Source organism: Phoca vitulina, unplaced genomic scaffold, assembly GCF_004348235.1.
Source record: "Phoca vitulina isolate PV1807 unplaced genomic scaffold, GSC_HSeal_1.0 scaffold80, whole genome shotgun sequence".
Classification (NCBI taxonomy): Eukaryota; Metazoa; Chordata; class Mammalia; order Carnivora; family Phocidae; genus Phoca; species Phoca vitulina.
Window position 1 is genome coordinate 2,191,174 of NW_022589783.1, and position 19,114 is coordinate 2,210,287.

The following is a 19,114-nucleotide window of genomic DNA, read 5'->3' on the forward strand; positions in this document are numbered from 1 at the left end:
TTAGGTGTTGACCACCTACTGTGTGCCGGGCACTGTTCTAGGTGTTTGGGATAAAAGAGGAGAAATCCGTCCCTAATAGGACTCATGCTCTCGTTTCAGGAGACAGATAATAGATGAGCAAATAAGTAAGATCCCTGCTATGTCAGTGGTGGAAAGTGCTGTGGAGAGAAGCCAGACGGCGTTGTGCCATTGGTGGGGGGTGGGGCACAGAGCCATCCCGGGCCTGCAGGTGCCAGGGGCCGCGGGGACAAGCAGGGCGTCGGGAGCAGACGACCCAAGCAGGATGGGAGCCATTGGAGGGCTGCACGCGGAGGAGCAGCAGGTCGGATCCATGTCTGAAAGCCGTGACTCTGGCTTCTCTCTCTCTCTTTTTATTGTGGTAAAATACCCGTACGATAAACCTGACCTGTTCGGTCATCTCTAAGTGAACACACCCACCTCGCTGGGCCACCACCACCAGCAGCAGCTCCAGGACCCTCTCCTTGTGTAGAACTGGAACTCTGTCCCCAGGAAACATGAAGTCCCCCCCCGGCCCTTCCCTCTGCTCCCCGCCCCTTCGAGTCTGACCCCTGCAGAGACCGCGTTCGAGGAATCACACAGCATTGGCCCCTTGGTGACTGGCTTCCCTCCAGCGTGATGCTCTCCAGGTTCATCCATGTGGGAGCCGGTGTCGGGATGGCCCTCCTTGTGAAGCCTGAATTCTGTTCCATTCTCGGGAGAGACAAAATGTGCTTAAACAACCTGTCCATCTGTGTTGTTTCCACCTTTTGGCTACTGGGCGTATGGCTGCTGTGAGCGTGGGTGTGAGCCCCCTCTTTCTTCTGTGGATCCACCCAGAAGTGGGGCTCCTGCAGCCCATGCAGCTCTGTGTTCCGTTCTGTGAGGGGCCGGCCTACGGTCCACCACAGCCACACCACCTGCCCCCACTAGCGGCACACCGGCTCTGACTTCTCGCGTCCCCAACAACTCCCATTATCTTCTGCAGTTTGGGAACGCGGATTCTCTGTGAAACAAGATCGTCGGGCCCAGGGCAGAAGCACACAGTCCTCAGGGGAGCATGGCCATGAGCGTGGCTGTGAGCGTGGCTGTGAGCGTGGCCATGGGCGTGGCCCTGAGCATGGCTGTGAGCTTTGCCGTGAGCGTGGCCCTGAGCGTGGCTGTGAGCATGGCCGTGAGCGTGGCTGTGAGCGTGGCCATGGGTGTGGCTGTGAGCGTTGCTGTGAGCGTGGCCCTGAGCGTGGCCCTGAGCGTTGCTGTGAGCACGGCCGTGAGCTTGGCCATGAGTGTGGCTATCAGCGTGGCCATGGAGGGGCTGCACCTCACTGGGCCCAGCTGTGCTCCGAGGGCAAAGCCCTATGTGCGCTGATGGATTAGGCGTGGGCCATGAGAGAGGAATGCCAAGGAGGAGCCCAGTGTCTTTGTCCTGCACAAGCAATAGGAAAGCGTTCCTTGGCTGAGATGTGTGTGGGAGGGGTGCCAGTTTGCAGATGCGAATGTTCCGTAAGTCATCTCTGCACACAAGACTAGGACGGGTTGTGCTTTAACTTGTGCATTTCTGGCAAAATCCTGAGCCATCTCATGGACCAGTAGGATACAGCATGGGAATGTTGACTTGTCCCTCGGCAGTGGCTAGAAAAAGGCTCAGACTTGGAAGAATCATTGCATTTGTTCCTGCTCTCCGCTCTGTCTTTGCACCTGCACCCTTCTCGTCCCTGTTCCCTCAAGCTGTTCCCTTCTCCCGTCCACCTCTCCCATTTCCCTGGGGAAACCCTCTGCTCCCTAGGGCTGGAGTCTGCCTGTGTGGGCCTCCTGCATGCGCTCCACACTCTGGTGGTCGTGATTTCTGTGTGACGTCTCTGCACCCGGCCAGCACTCACTCATGCTTGATTACGTGAGCTCTGAGGCCAAGGATGCATCTGAAGTTCATCTGTGTCAGTGGTGTGGGGATGATGGGGACCAGTGTGGGGCCACAGTGGTGCCTGCGGAGGCTGCTGCTCATCCAGGGCCCGGTGCACCCCCCGCAGCCCTCGCCACACCCACCCTCCCATCCTTGCTTTAGCTGTTGTCCTATTTCAGATTGTGTCATGAGAACCCCAGTCACCTGTACCCGCTGTGACTCTCCAGTCGTCCAGGAGCACCCGGACCTGCTTCCGGGTGGTCTTTGCTCATTGCAACCTGTGTTGACCCTGCTGTGACCCTCGAGTCGTCCGGGAGCACCCGGACCTGCTTCCGGGTGGTCTTTGCTCATTGCAACCTGTGTTGACCCTGCTGTGACTCTCCAGTCGTCCGGGAGCACCCGGACCTGCTTCCGGGTGGACTTTGCTCATTGCAACCTGTGTTGACCCTGCTGTGACTCTCCAGTCGTCCAGGAGCACCCGGACCTGCTTCCGGGTGGACTTTGCTCATTGCAACCTGTGTTGACCCCCCCACCCCGAAACCTCAGAGCACTGTGTTTCGCCAGTTTGGAGCCATTCCGGCACATAATCTGTTTCTCAGTGGGGCTATCTTGCTTCTCAACTCGACGATGGGAGCGTGTGGGGACAGGAGCAGTGTCTGTGATCTCCCTCTTCCTGTCATTTTCTGGCTCGGTGGTGGATAGATCAGGACACAGTCAACAACCTGTCGTATGCCTCACACACTGAGGGTCTCAGATTTTCTTTCACAGAAATATATGGTTTATTTTAAGATAATACAGGGAGCAAGATCACTGATGTGATGTAGCCCGTCATTTTGGGGGACGGTGGCCCATCCTTCCACAAGTACTTCAGTCCAGGGTGAGTACAAGGGATTGGGTCTGAAGAGGAGAACTCCTGCCAGGGTGCTCTAACTCGGTCACACGCTCATGTGACCTCAGCTGGGGGGGGTGAGTGCGAACACGCATTGTCCCAGGCGCTGGAACACACATGTGGCCAGTGCCCTGCATTCAGGAGGCCCAGACGCGTCCACGCAGGACTCCCCTCTCTCGCTGCAGATGGCACCATGCAAAGCAGCTCTCGGGAAGAGTGCTGTCCACACCCCGTGGCAGTGTCGTGCTCTGTCTACGTGGCGCTGGCCCCGGGCCACCGCATTTATTCTCAAAGTTCTAGTTCGGGGCTTTTGGCTTTTCTTAACTAAGCTGATGGTATTCCGTCAGCTGGAAAAAAGTCTGAAAACTCAATGGGTGGAATTCTCCGTGCAGTTTCATGACCTTCTAAGTCATCAAGGGTGGAGGATGCAGTTACACATCTTTCTCCATCCCAGGACCCAACGCGGTGCCTCCTTCGCTGCGGGCACTGCCCCGTGTTCCCTGGGAGAGCAACGGGGTGCTGTGGCCGTCGGGCCGCCCCAAACTCTCAGGGCCTCTGTTTCCCAGGGCAGGCTACTATTCGTAAGAATGTCTTCCGAATGTCTTCCAGTCTCCTGGAAATTCTATACACCAGCAGTAACCTGCCGGGGATCAGATTGCAGGCCAGAAGTCCTCCGAGGAGGGCGAACAGAGTTCTCAGAGTTTTATTTAGTAAGCTCGCTGTACAAAGCTATTTTTTTTCCCTAAGTGAGAAACAAAACCAGAATTCTAACTCCGCGTTAAACCTAAGCAAACAGTGGTGCACACAGTGGATTACGCGGCTGTAACTGGAGACAGGCCCAGCCCTGAGCAAACGGGGGAGCCCGCACGCTGGGCTTTGATGCTTTCTCCTCCGGCGGGGGGGCCGCCTGCGGGGTCCGCGCCCTCACAGTCATCTGCGGGACTTCAAAGCCAGCCCGCACCGAGCATGCAGCCCCGCCCCGGCCCTGAGATGCGGGCGGAGCCTTGCAAGGAGCCCTCGTTCACAGCTCCAGACGCAGCGGCAATTTGTTCTTGTTGCCGTCGACTTTGGACTCGGAATCTCAGATTTCTCTGTCACTGGCTTTGAACTTCCATCCCTCAGTGCCTGAATTATCTCTTTACGGCTGCGCCCCGATACCTGCCAGAGGGCCTCACGAATTCCAGTCCCTCACCTGCCTGGACGGAGCCCATACCTGCTGCTTGAGGCCCCACCTGTCCCAGTCACACGAGAGGAAGACCTTGGACCTTGGATGTGTTTGGGACACCTGCTAACAGTCTTCCTGGGTCTTTGCTACTTTGCAGGGAGCTTTTGGTTCGAGACATAGGGCAGAAGCAGAAAAAGATGGAGCAGCAGGGCCAGTGTTATTCAGCAAGGAGAAAGCTCAGCCACGCCCTCCCCCCCCAAGCCGCCTGTTCTCCCACCTCTCCGTTCCCGTCTTTCCCAGACCGCCGTCCTGTCCGACAACTCAGTGCTGGCTGGTTAGTGCCTGGCCCCCGCCTCCCTCGCTGGGAACACTTCCTGAATAGCAAACGCATCTTCAGGAGCCTGTCCACCCCACCGGTCTCTAACACAGGGGTTCGAGGACAGAAATTATTTGGGGGGCTTTTAGTCTTTTCCAGACCTCAGGCACACAGGGTGTACCTGCCACTCCTGGATGACATGTAAAACCAGATTTGAATACAAAGGAAGGTCTGCAAACCCAGACTGAGCTTTCATCACCAAAATGAGAAAAATGAACACAATTGCCACTTGTAAATGGAACCCAGATGAACAGCTATTAGATTGGTTTTTCCTGCTCACTCCAGAAATTTTATTTGAAAATCAAGATGTAATCACCATCATAGGATTCTTGAGTGAGATCTGGTCCTACCCCTGCTTTTAGGGGCGAGGAGATGGAGGCCCCAAGCTTCAGCGCCCAGGCCACAGTTTGCCGGGAGCACCGAAGGGCGGGGCCAGGCCCCTCGCATTTCTGATCGGAATTCCAGCACCTGAGCCAGCGGAGCTGAGGCTTGCTCAGGTGGGCCTTCCACTCGCCCTGTAACCTGCCCCCCCCCCCCCCCCCCGGGGCCCTTCTCCTCTGTGACCTGCTTCTCCGGCACTGGTCAGTGGTCGGAGTCTGGGCCAGCATGAACGTCCTTGTTTGTCTGCGGAGGTTTGCGGGTCCCTGGAATCATGCCTGCCCACCGGCAACCCTGTGTGTGTGTTGGGTGACCGGCTGGGCTCTCAGAACACGTCCTGAGCTTTTGAGTCCGTGGCTATAAATGGGATGTTTTTTTGCTAAAAACTCTTACTCTTCTCCACCTCCCCAAAACCTATCCCATTCTTGACTTCAGAATTTCTTGTGAAATCTTTCTGAAATGCTCCCTCCCCTTCCTCTGAAGTCCTATGGTGTCTCTGTATATTATTATCTGAAATGTGGTTTTCTTAGGTTTTCCAGCTTTAAGCACCCAGAAGAACATCTTATGTATTACTAAGATGGTGCCTGTAAATACCTGTTCAGTGATTGGTTTTATAAATGAAGATTTAAACAATTGTTTTTCTTTTGGGAGTTGTGGGGCCTGGCTTCAGGGTGGAGGTGGGGAGTCATGGGGTCCACAGAACAGACACTTTCCAAGCGGGGCAGGTGCTTGTGGGCAGACCCAACAGCCGCCGTAGCTGGAATTTGGGCAGGCAGGGGGACTATTCAGGTCCTGAGAAGAAGGGCACCTTTCAGGGCCATAATCATGAGGCGGGGTCTGGCAGGTGGTCTCTGCATTTATGGGCTCAGACGCAGAGAAAGGGCACAGGATGGGGACCTCAAGGAATATGAGGAGCAGAACCACCATCCTCCCAGTGACCAGGCTGAAGATAAATGTAGGGGCGGGGACTGGCCCATGTGAGTATGACACGGTGGGGTCTGGGATGATGAGCTAGCAGGGCATATATTAATAATTTTCTGATCCTTCTGTTTCTTGATATTGTAATTTCAAGATCTTAGCAAACATCTCTTTCCAGTCATTAAGAGTTCCTGAAAGTCATGCACCCTTGGATTCAAGTTTTTAGAGCAACACAGACATTTTCCCTGGAGTGTCCTCTGTCCATCCTCCTCATTTCCAGGTCACCACACAAACTCCGTGCTGATGGTCTGCGACTGTGCAGGTCTGAGGTCCTGGGAGGAGGGGCCCAGCCCCAGGTGTTGCTCCTGGGGCTCTCAGCTGGGCCATGTCCAGCCAGTTGCCCTCCTCTGCTGAGCACAGCCAGGCCTTGAAAGAGTCAGAGTCTCATCCAGGATCCCAACTAACACTTCCTGATGTTGGTGACCAGTCTCCACACCCAGCAGCACGTTCCTGCTGGTGCTTCTCTGCCCATCCTTCTCCAGCCCTCACTGCCCGGAGCCCCTACGCCTCCCCTCCTCCTCCCCTCCCCCCTCCCCTCCCCACCCTTCCCAGCCCCTCCCCTCCCCCTCCCCCTCCCTTCCTCCTCGCACTCCTCCCTCTTCCCCACCATGAGCTTGGCTTCCATCTTCACCCACCAGACCAGGTTCTTCCCACTCCATCCTTATTTGTGTTGTTTCTGCTCCCGGAATGCCTCTCCTCCTTCTGTCTAAAATGTCATCCTTCCCTAAATGTCTGGTGGATGACTTTTTGTCCCATAAGTTAACTTTTAATTTTACGCCACACAGATCTAGAGCTTCATCGCTCCTACATCCCCTGTAGTCAGCAGCCCACACCCAGTACTTAACCTCTCCCGCTGAAAGGTCTGCTTCTTGAGTGTGGTTCTGCCCTGTCTGCCCTGTGCTCGCCCGGCCAGAGCTGCAGGGCGCCTGGCGAACGTCAAAGCTGGGTTTGCTCTCTAGGGGCCCAGCCCATCACTCCCAGCTTCACGGGCCCACAGCAGGTGAGTCCATGGCGGACGCCACTGCCTGAGTCCCAGGGTCCTTAATGCCGGTTGCCTTTTTCCTGCAGCCCCTCCGGACCCTCAGCTCCCCCGCTGTCATCCTGCCCGTACCCTGGGTGCTCCGAGGGGCCGGAGAGCAGCTCCCGGTCCTTTCTGCTCACTCCTTGGCCTCCTGTCTTACTGTCCACTCCTGTGTGGCTCCTCTCTTAGCCTCCATTGCCAGTTGCCATGTGGTTTTGCGGCCTGGAAATACTTATCCATTAAAAACAGAGTGGAGAGCATGAAGGCATTTCAGCTAATAATACTTTGCACTAAGTGCCATGCAATTCACCTACAAACCCGCAAAGGTCTCACCGTTCTGAACTGGAAATCTCAAGCAGGAGGGTGTCATCCTGGAGGAGCCAAGTTAGCGGCCCCCAGGTCTGCCCATGATTCAGTCCGAAGGGCAAGGCCTTGGTGTGAACCCATCCCTGTCGTGTTCCTTCTCTGTCCAGGTGTGGTCCTCAGTGCACCCGGCTGCCATGGGCAGGCCAGCTGTGCTCAGCCCAGCTCTGTGAGTGTGGGAGGACAAGGCACAGAGCGCATGCCCTTCCCAGGGGGAGCCAGACTTCCTGGGGTGGTTCTCCCCCCACAGCCTGGGCAAGGTGACGAGGGCGCCTAGTGCATGTGAAGTCTCCGCTGAAGCCCCCATTCGTTCATTCAACAGTATGAAACCCTCGCTACCTGGGTCCGGTCAGCAGTGAGGGGGCAGAAACAGACCCACCTCTCCGTTTGGGGAGCTACTGTTCTCAGCTCCATCTGCGCATCTGCAAATACTCAGCACGGTCCTCTTTCTGGGCAGACAGCCCTCTAGGATTGGCTCTGTGGGTTTCCACTGGGACGCTCTGGATCATGGTATTGCTGTTATTATTCTCCCCTGGCATTTAAAACACTTAATAAGCACATAAATTTCACACACACACACACACACACACACGCACACAAAGTCCCACAAAAATCACAATATCACCAAGAAAGTTCTGCAGTGGTTTCCGTAATCTCGGATTAGCTACTTTTACACTGGTGTGAAGAGATTACATGACTTTACTAGGTGTAATTACTCCTGGTAATCTAACTGGCTTGATTTAGATCCGCAGTGTCCATGCGATGCTTCAGGTGATGCAATCCCCCAGGTGGATTTTAAGAATGTCTGGGTGAATCTTCAGGTCAACAAGGGGGCCTCCCCCCACTGTGTGCAGTCCGCCCAATGACCTGGGACTGAATGTGACCCAAAAGAAGTGAGATCAAAACCATGAGCCTTTCTCCCCTCATGCTGATTTGATAACTGTGGGCCATTAAAAAGGATGGGTTTGTTTTAAGCCCCTGAGCCCAGAAACCCTGGGCACGACTTTTCCTCACTGCCTTGTTGGTAATAGAAACCAGCACGCTGAGTATCAGTGCGAATGCAGTACTGTTACGGGTCCAAAATCACACAGGTGTGTGTTTGCCTTCCTGGTTGAATTTCGTTTTGATAAGGAACATGGGAGGAGCCCGGGCCCACTTGGAGGGGAGGTGACTTGGAATGTGCTTCTAAGCTCAGGGTCGGCCTGCCCTTGGCCCTTGGACAGTCACCGAGCCTCAGTTTCCTTGTCTGCACGGGGGGCCTAGCTGGGGCCCACCACAGGGTGTGAGAGCCAGTGCCGTAGGGCCTGCGATTGGGAACAGTGCTCAGTGCAGCGGCCAGTCTGGAGGTGCGGACGCCCGTCCCCCATGCAGCACGCCTCCCCGGGTGCGCTGCGGCTGACCGTGCAGCCACGTCCCCGTCGGCAACACTGAGGACCCGCCATCCTTTCACCTTATCTATTTCCCAAAGTTTGACTTCAGCTCCTCTGAAGGTGTGTTTCCAGACCCGTAGGTTCTGGATTACCGTGGATTCATTTTGGGGTTTCTGGAATGATTTCCATAGGTCCAGGGCCTTCTGAATCACAGTCAGAGGGGAGTCTGGTGCCCTGCACAGCACCTGGCTCAGCTGGAGGAAAGCGTTGGCGGCCGCTGGAACTCCTTGTGAAGGGATGAGGTCCTCCATCCAGCCCTGGGTCGTCTCACCAGGGATTAGGTATGAGCTAAACAGAAGCTCCCAAATCAGGAGGGCAAATGTGGTCCTGGAAAGAGTTTATTTTTTTTTTTAAAGCACTGAAGAAATTGTCAAGAAGAATCAAAACTTGAATTTCTTTATACCCAGTTTTGGGGAATGATAGTGTTTTTGTTGAATTAAATATGGGGGGTAGCAATCTTCTGGGGGGCTTAAGGCCTCTAAAGATCTTCATTTGCTCTTGATTTAACACCATACATGGAAATAAGCTTAAATAATGCTATCGGAGATTCACACACAGGAGGGCGAACACGATGGGTAGGTCTTTCCCTTGGCAGGGGTGCTGGGCGTTGGAGCGCAGGGGGGCAGTATGTTGCCCCAGATACGAAAGCAGAGACGAGGAACGCTGGTGCAGAAAAGCAGCGCTAGCCTCCTGAAGACCCACGGGCCTTCCTCGCGCTGGTTCTTGCAGCCACCCTGCTGCTTGTCCTTCCGACGCCAAACAGAGGAAGCTGGCGTGTGTGGACCTTTCAAGTTTAAGGATAAGCAGAGGGCAAACATGCGCTTGATCGGGCTTTCACTCCGGCACGTTAGGATATACTTCCTAGAACCACAAGAAGTACGGGTAGATGACGTGATCTGAGCCACAAGGAGGGGCAGAGTATACTGGACTGCGGGACGAACGGTGCTCGTGGGGTTTAAAGGCCACAGTCTTGGCATCTATGGGAAGCACACAAGCTGTGGAAAAGTGAGATGTTTTCCTAGCGGCCCGAGGCTGTTCAGTTTTTAGCGAGGTCGGTGACCCTCTTAAGTCCACTGGTTCACACAGGTGACGGCAGACTGAAGACCCCATTCCGGTGGGTAACAAAGGGAAGGGGGAGCTTTTCCATCCCTTCCTCCAAATTAGGGAGTTACCTTGACCACAGTTAGCTGTTCTAGCAACTGGTCCCTTTCTCGTCTCTGGAAAAAGGTCCAGAGCAGGAATGACCAAATGCAGCCCCTTTGGAGAGAAATCTCAATATGATGCCCACGTTTGCACGAGGGCTTTACCCTCTCATGATACTCCCCTTCTCGGGGCCCTTCCACCCAACGGGAGGGACCCTTCTTCTTCCACTTGAGCGGGCTGTGGGGCTTGCACTGCAGGGCTGGGGTGCTCGGGCTGACGCGCTGTGGTAATCTGGTGCGGTGATAAAACCCGGCCAGCACGGGAGCTGCCTACAGCCACTCACGCCTCCACCCTCCCGCAGGAGGCCCGCTCAGCAAAGAATGATGTTCTGCCGGTGTGTGCGTGAGGCTGGGGCACCCGGCTCACGTTCCCAGCCTCCCCTCTGACCTGGGAGCGTCCCCACTTCTCACTCCGGGCCTGTTCTCTTGGCCATGTTGCCAGCCCCACATCCTCCAACCGCCCCGCCTTTAGGAGCCGTGTTGGGGGCTTCTTAGTTGTCCCCAGATCCCGTATTTCCTCTCCCATTAGTGACCGGAACAGTTTGTATACTACACTGTCCTGCCATTTGTCTGTTTGCTGGACACTTTTCCCCAGCGAAATTCCAGCTCTGAAGATTGGGGCATTCGGTTTATATATCTCCTTCCCCAGGCTGCTGTGTGCAGACTGAAGGCTCAGAAATGTGCATGGATGTCTGCTTTCTGCATGGATTCTCCAAGATTGGCTTAGTACGTTTGTTAGAGGAAGACATCTTTAGTGGCCTGCATGCCTGCCTGTGGTTTTCTGATTTTTTTAAAAAGATTTTATTTATTTATTTGACAGAGAGAGACACAGCGAGAGAGGGAACACAAGCAGGGGCAGTGGGAGAGGGAGAAGCAGGCCTCCCACGGAGTAGGGAGCCTGATGCGGGGCTCGATCCCAGGACCCTGGGATCATGACCTGAGCCGAAGGCAGACGCTTAACGACTGAGCCCCCAGGCGCCCCTGGTTTTCTGATTTTAAACAAGCTCTCTCCTCTCTCTGTCTTGCCCGGTCCCACACACCTGAATGTGAGTGTCCTTTAGCCTTTGTAGGGTTTGTAGCTTCTCACGGTGTTCCTCAGGTGGTCCCTTACATACTGGCATGATCTATGCTTGACGCAGCTTACAACATCGGCTCATCGAGTCCCCGTGCTGCATCCACTTACTAACTTAGATGCTGATGGATGGTCTGTTGTATTCCAGAACGTATTCTGGGCAGTGGGCATACAGAAGCACAGAAGGCAGGGAACGTTCATGCTCTCCATACACTTCTTTTGGGAGAGGTCAACAATTAGTAAGCAGTGAATAACCATTTCACATAGTAATTGGTGATAGCGAGTGACTGGCAGAGCTTTGGGTGGTGAGGGAAGGCCTCCGTGGGGACGTGACATGCAAGACCAGACCTTGTGTCCAGGAGGAACCGCTATGTGAAGAGCAGGGCACATCACTCCAGGCAGAAGCAGCAAGTCCAAGGACTCTGGGAGCTTAGAGGAAGTGAGAAATCTAAGCCTCCTCTGCTAATACACCTGCGTGTAGAGCGTCCTAAAGCAGTGTTACAATGTTTACTTAATTCGGTAGTGTATTACAGGTGCATTATGCTAAGCATGGCTCATTGCAGGAGAACAGGAGTGTCTCATCCCTGGAAATTTCTCTGTAATTCACTACATTAATGCACTGAGGGAGAAAGAGTCATACAGTTACCTCAGTAGACGCAGTGTTAAAACACATTTGATGACCTCCAACATTTACTTAGGAAGAAACTTCTCAGAGATTAGGGATATAAAGAAATTTCCTTGACTTTATAAGGTTGTATAAACAAAAGTGACCAGTAAGCAATGTGTTTTATGGAGAAGCCTTAGAGAATTTCTTTATGATGAGGATCGAGACATGGGTGGCCACTATCCCTGCTAATTTCCAACATATATCCTGGTCAAAGAAACAGGACAAGAAAAGTCAATACAAGGAAGAACACAGGGCATAGAGGTAAGAAGAAGAGAGACCAGATGGGCATTTTTCATACAATGCAAGTAGCTATAGAGAAAACGTAGCGGAATCAGCAGGTCAGTTGTTGAAACCACAGGAGAGGCTAGTGGGGAAGCTGGACTCCAGCTTAACCCATAGTTCTCAGCTGCGTTTTCCCTCATCAATGGACAGCTGGATTATGTGGTGGAAATAAAGCCGCTTGAGAATAGTTACACAGCCGTTCAGTATGGAAAACTTAACCCAACAAAAAATCCGGGAGACCTTTGTAAGAAAATTTAAAAACTCTGTTATGGAACAGAAAAGGAGATTTTGATTAATGGGAAGATACATCATGCTCATGGATGGAACAGTTTAACATTGCAAAGATGTCAGTTTGTCCCAAATTAATCAATAACTTCACTGTAATTTCAATAAAAATTCCAGCAAAATTGTTTTCAGGAACTCAAGAAATGGATTTATTTGGAAAGATAAAGGTGCACGAATAACCTAGAAATGTCTGGAAGCTCAAACAGGAAAAATCCCCTGCCACATATTAAGGTATAGTAAAGTCAACAGTAAACACAGCGCACCCAACCAAACTGAACCAAAGGGAGAACTTGGTGCTGGTGTCTGAACTGATCACCAGACCCGGGGGACGGGACGGAAGGGCTCGGAAGCAGACGCGCGTGGCAGGAACTGTCTGACTCGCGGCCCCACCCAGACCGGAGGACGGGCTCTTCAAAGACGGTTTGGGAAAACTGACTCACTGAATGGGAAGGACTATTAGATCCCCACTTCATACAATGTATAGAGTCAAACTTTGTGTAAATTAAAAAAAAAAGATAAAATTAACAGAGGAAAATGCAGTGGAATATCTTTGTGATCTGGAGGTGGGAGACATTTCAGAAGACCCAAGGCCGTAAGGTGAGAGATTTTTGAAGTGGTTGCCTCCCAATTAAAGACTTCTCTTCAATGAAGAGCATCATTAATAACGTTTTCATGTGGGTAGGAAAGTAGAAGAGATTTGTAATGTCCAAACTAGCCTATATTAAGAACTCCTGTAAATTAATAAGAAAAGGACTTGAACCCAACTAGAAAAATGGACAAAGGATATATGTAGGTTAGGTGTTTCTTAGAAGGAGACACGGTGGCTCACGGGCAGCACATTGACCGTGTCCTCCAGCCCCGAGGTGGGGATGGCAGGGCCTCCCTGGAGTAAAGTGGGGGCGGAGGGCTGCAAGCGTCCTCGCAGGGTTTTGCCCAGAGCCCGTCCTCATGGTGATCAGCGGCAGCTTTGGCTCCCAGGGCTGCCTCACTGAGAATCACCTGCAGCTGCAGGGAGCCACCTGGCCCACAGATACATCTCTTCCTTCCAGAAGGTGGTTCATGTGAGGACGCAAAGGCTCAGCCCTGCTGCCTCCATTTGTGATGATTTTGAAAGGATTACTCAGCTTCAAAGGTGCCCATAAAATTGAATGCGGGCTTGGTGTCAATCACAATGCCGGTTTGCTTATCCTTCTGCCCAAGCCTGCCTGCCTTGTGCCCTCATGGCGAATCTGCCAAGTACGTCCCAGTGGACCTTCCACCACCACTCCTCACCTCAGAGTCTGTTTCCAGGGAGTCTGGTCCCGGGTTTAGGGTGACAGGAAGTCCTTCATTGTGTGCAGGGCTCCTCCTCACCCTCCCCTTTGTCGCCAAGAGGCCCCGAGGACACCCATTGCCGAGGTCCTGAGAAATGCAGAGATGACAGAGCTGCAGAGTCTTCATGAAGCCCAGAATGCTGTCCTCCCTAAGCCATGGGCCACATTATCCCCAGGTATAAATCCCGAGTGGTGGTATTTCACTTCAGAGACAAGTTGGGGATGGCTGGCTGTCCTTATGGCGGCAGGTGTGGAGTGACAGTAAAAATGCTTCAAACTGCAGGAAACTTGGCATGGCTGGTTGGTTACACTGTCCTTAGGAATGAGATGCGTGGGGGCCGGCTAGCTATCAGTACTCGTCAGTAACCCTTCACTGGGGGAACAGAAATGGTCATTATTTGCCAGGCCTGGGCCTGCTCATTGCCTTGGGAATGGGGAGACTGGGTCCCTTTGAGGAGGGCTCCACATCCTTATGCAGGAATCAGTGACCCATCGTCACCTGAGCTACCCCACGGGGACCCGAGGACATGTGTCCATGGAAATGTGCGCCGGAGAGACAGGGACACCCAGACTTTGGGGGTTATTTGAACCAGCTGGAAGTAGATGCTAATGAATCAAGTGTCACAGTGATTCACTGGTCAGGTGAGAGCCCTTAGAGGCTGGATGATATCGGCCTGACGTCATCTTGCCGGACAACGCAGGTCCGCCGGCCCGCGCCATGGTCGTCTGAATGAATCCCTGTGGTCGGCCTCCCTGGGCTCCACCGGTCCCTGGCTCGTCCCACAACAGCCACGGTGAGTAGCTTGGAGCTCCAGCGCCGAGAGCTGGTTCTCTGGCTGTGCCCCCCCGGGGGCTCTGGCGGCTGTGGTTACAGGGCAGGGCTGGAGTCTGCTCGCTGGGGTTTCAGGAGCGCCAGGGCCCGGCTGCCATGGCCGGGGGCCCCCAAGGCCTTTGGCAGTTCCCACAGTGGTGGCGTGGCAGCCGTGGCCCTCAAGCTTCCCTCCCCGGGGGCAGCTTCCTGCAATAACTAACCTTCCATCATTCCTACAACTTTGTAACCAGTTCCTTAACTTAAATCCCCTTCATTTGAAATACCTAGAGTGGTTTCTATTTTCCTGGTCAGTCTCTGACTCGGAAAGCTTACCATTAATCAGATATTTTTGATTTCCAGTTATTAGAGAAATAAAAATCAGAACAATCGTGTAATACTGTTGTACAGATATAAAATTACCAAAAAGTGGACAATCTTTTAATATCGAGTATTAGCAAGGATGTGGGGAAATGGGAGTTACCCCACATTTAGAGGAAAGGTAGGTGGGGCAACCATTCGGAAGGGCAACCTGGGATTCTGTAGCAAAAGGAAGTACTCTGTATCTCGTGATGCCACCATGCCACTCCGGGGTGTGCCCCAGAGAAACTCTTGCGCAGGTCCATATGTTTAGTGTTGGAGATGTTCGCTCCAGCTTTGAATGTAGTGTTGGGAAGTGGGAGGCAACCTGGCGGGTCTATCCCTTGGGGAACGGCTAAGTCACATGGTGGCAGATGGATGCTGTGGAACATGGTGGTGCAGTAAACAGTGAAGGACACATCCCTGAAGTGGTAGAGACAGATCCTAAATACATGGTGTTAACCAAAACAGCAGCAGCAACAGCAAAACAAACAGAATGTGACCTGCAGCTCAATACCATTCATACAGATTTATCATATACAGGTAAAACCCTCCTACAGCCGCAGGTATTGAGTCTTCCTGGTCAACATTGTTTTCTGGCGGGATACATCTCCGTTTTTAAATACCCACTGTCCTTACTGACCCCAACAAAGCACTGGCTTAGCATATGCCTCTTAGGTAGTTTATAAGATCATCACCACCACCACCACCACCACCACCACCACCACCACCACCACCACCAAATCACCTTCATCACCATCATCATGACCACCTCCATCACCACTACCATTAGGACCACCATCACCACCATCACTGTTACCACCACAGTCACTACCACCAAAACCATTACCATCATCACCACCATGATCTCTACTACCACTACCACCATTACCACCAACACCATCATCATCACCATCATCACCACCACCACCCCATCACCACCTCCATCACCACCATCAGCACCATCACCCATCACCACCATTACAGCAACAAAATCCAATCACCATGAAAGATGGCCAGAGGCCATGGCAAGCAAAGAATCAGTAGAACATGTTGATTATAAATAATAATAATGATGTGGATAAGGTCTTGATAGAACAAAAATACCAGTCGACCTGGAGGGAGTAGGGGTGAGTTAAGGAGTTAGACATTTGAGAGCTGTTTTTAGTTGAGAGACGGGAGTAGAATTGCAGCTCTACTCTCCTTCATGGTGGCTCCCTAGAACAGAATGCTGGGACTGGGATGAGTAATCGATATTTCGCCTGAGTCTGTTTATTCCAGTTTATTCCCTGCCAAAATGCTGGCTTATGTTGGTGTAAGTACAGCCTATCATTCCACAAATGAAGATCAACTTCATCTTTTCAGGCATTTTAATGTCTGGGGTAGAGGCTTCTCTGGAAGTCAGCGGAGCCTTGTAAACCAATTTCAGCTCAGCTTCGTTTCCAGTTCCTCTCCATGAGCCAAGTCCTCATCCTATAGCTCTGTACAACAGTTTACAATGTGTTGCATAAATTGAGAATCTCGTCTAAATAATCCCCTTCTATCCTCACTGCTTCTACCCATTAATATCTGATGATGTTTATCTTGTCTTCACTTAGTCCATGATTAGGGAAGCTGTGCACACTTAGCATCCTTAATCTTTCTTCCTAAATCAATCCTTGAAACCAGCCCCTTAGTAGTGTTGTTACTCTGTTCTTCTCTGAACCTCTTCCAAATTGTTGATCTTTCTTGTATTGAGCTGCCTGACCTGAATAAGCTGAAGGCAGTGTTGTTATGGGTACAGACTCACTAATATACCCTCGCAACGTGCTAATACTTTGGCCCAAGCCTCCTAAAATTAAGCCCGCCTCCCCTCCTACATTTCTAGCTGTAGATACGTCAGATCCTTTGCTCTCTCTTGACTCTATTTTTTTTAAATGCAGGATTATTGCTGATTATCTTCCCAATATATTAGATGCTGAAGTCTGAGTCAGGAGGAGGGAAAAGTTCACAATGGGTAACTTTCTTCATTTCCTTTCCAATGCCTAAGAATTGAGCATGCTTTTTCATTTTTCCCCTGACAAAATTGTGATTTACGTGAACGTATCCCCTTCTGTTTTCCCAGTTTTCATATAGGATCCTCCCAGTGACTCTGTAAAATGGTCGGCGTCTGATTGTCTCAGGGGTGTTGTCACCTCAGGAAGTGGGTCGGGCAGTGGCTTTGGGTCACCTGGGTCTGCTAACTGCTTCCAGCTCTCCCCATCACACAGCGCTGCCTTGCTTTCAAGTTTGTGCCAGTGATCAGCTTGGACTTCCTTCGATTTCATAAATCTGTTCTTATGTTCTCTTCTTAAATGAAACCTTAAAATAATTCCTGTAATACCCTGACAGACACACTCCAGTTTGGCAACCTTTCATCATTTTATTATTTACGCGCTCACTGCAGGCTCTCTGCACGGCTATGCCACACATGACTTATTTATATGTTATAAATGCTAGCATGAATCACCAAGCAAGCTTTTATGACAGTCTGTCGTGCTTTATTCTGATTAGTTCTGATGTATTACCAGTACTAGCTCCCAGTCCCAAAATATCTAACTGCAAGAATCTGCCTTTCACACAAAAGGCTCTTGGGTGGGAAGAGAGAATGAAGGGCAGGATGGCCCCGTACCGTTGCAGTGTTGAACACTGCACAGTCCGGGGTGGGGGGCATTCTTCCAGACTGTCACGTGAATGGTAGCCCTGGAGTCCTTCAGTGCACAACTTTCACTTTTATGTGCAGAAATGCTGGCAGGGGCAGGGGTCTTCCCCAACTGCAGGAGGTGGGGAGCTTTAGAACACCCATTGTCTATAGGACAGAAGTTCAAAGTGGCATTTAAGGCAACTTCCAAACCAGCTTCAATTTGCATTTTAAGCTTTGCTTCCTCCACTTTCTGCCCCAACACATACCTGCATGATCTCCAAATCTTTATTTCTCTCTTTTTTGTCCACTTGTCCTTTGTTCTAAATGCCCTTCTCTTTGAACCCAAAAGAGGGCCATTTCCTCTGAGACATTATCCCTTCATTTTGTCCAGGGAGTGAGTTGCGTCCTGCCCTTATATTCTGTTCAGAGTTGTATTATTACATGTATCACATTGTATCGATAGTGAATTGTTACGGATTTGTGTTCCCAGTTAGACTCTGAGCTCCTGTGGACCCAACTCTGCTTTTATCTTCCTCTGAACTGGGCTTCCTGCAGGGTGTATGGATGGCAGATGCTCAGTAATGTCTGCAAAGATAATACTTCTCCACTCTCAGCTCTTCTCTCTTATCCCCGATCCAAATCCACAAAATCGAATCTTGGGGAAATAATGCAACTAACCACAGACAATTACAAGAGAAGTTTAAAATATTAAGTTCCTGATAGGGGCCTATTCTATGGAAACAAAAACAAAACCCTTTGTTCTTGTTCTCCAGGAGTTTGGAAAGGCAAGACCAGCATGCTCCACTGGAAAAGCTGGTTAGCAATAATGTTATCTGTCCATGGCGCTGACCACGCACCTCTCAGGGAGATTGCGGTTTTGTTAGACTCACCAAGCAGTGCAGAAGAAATGAGGCACAAGTTACCAGAGTTTGTAAGGATTCAGGGAAGGAGTGTGTGTGGTGGGTGGACTGGGGCTCCCATCCCCAAAAGGTATGTCCACCCATATGGGACCTTGTTTAGAAAAAAGGGTTTTTGCAGATGTAATTAAGGATCTCAAGATGGGAGTATCCTGGCTTAACCAGGTGGGCTCTGGACCCAAGGACACAGACACAGAGACACGGGAGGAAGGCCACGTGCTGACAGAGGACCCGCAATGCCAATGCTTGCTGGCAGCCGTGAGAAGCAGGAGGGAGGCATGGAGTAGATGCTCCCCCAGAGCCTTCAGGAGGGACCAGCCCTGCTGACACCTCGATATTGGGTATCTGTCCTCCAGAACTGGGCGAGATACATTTCTCTTGTTTTTGTGTTAATTTGTTACAACAGCCCTAGGACACTAATGCACAAACACGTGACTCCATGATGGGCAGGGGATGTGGACGCTGGGGCGCTGAGCCCTTCGTGGTGGTGCTGCCCTAACTCACTTTGAGCTCAGTCTCAGGGTGTTTTGGAGGGGACAGGTGGGGTGCCTTCTGGCCTATGGTGTGATTTCTCTCGTTGTTGTCATCAGCCACGAGTAATGTAATTCTAGGTTGGGAGGAGAGATGGAATGTGCTCTGGACATGCCTTGCCAGGAAGCCGACTCTGCCTGAAGCTCAGCCATGGGGGTGAGTGAGGGGCCAGGGTGCGTTTGCACTGCCACTCCAAGAAGGATGGAATGCTGATGTGGAGGCTGAGTGTGTCTGAGTGGCTATCACACGGGTCACTGTTCCCCTGCGTGGGTTAGATCCTAGAGAGCCTCTGAGACAGAGGATGTATGCCGCCCCTACCTTCCCATTACCGCGGTTATTACGTGACTGTTGGGCACTATGGGGTGTCTATTGAGGATGGAAGTTCTCCTGGGACAGTGACAAGTCAGCCTGGAGAGCACTGACTCTGGCCGGTCAGTGGATGGGGCACGACGAGGGTCAGCCTGGGGAGTTCTGACGCTGGCCGGTCAGTGGATGGGGCACGACGAGGGTAAGCCTGG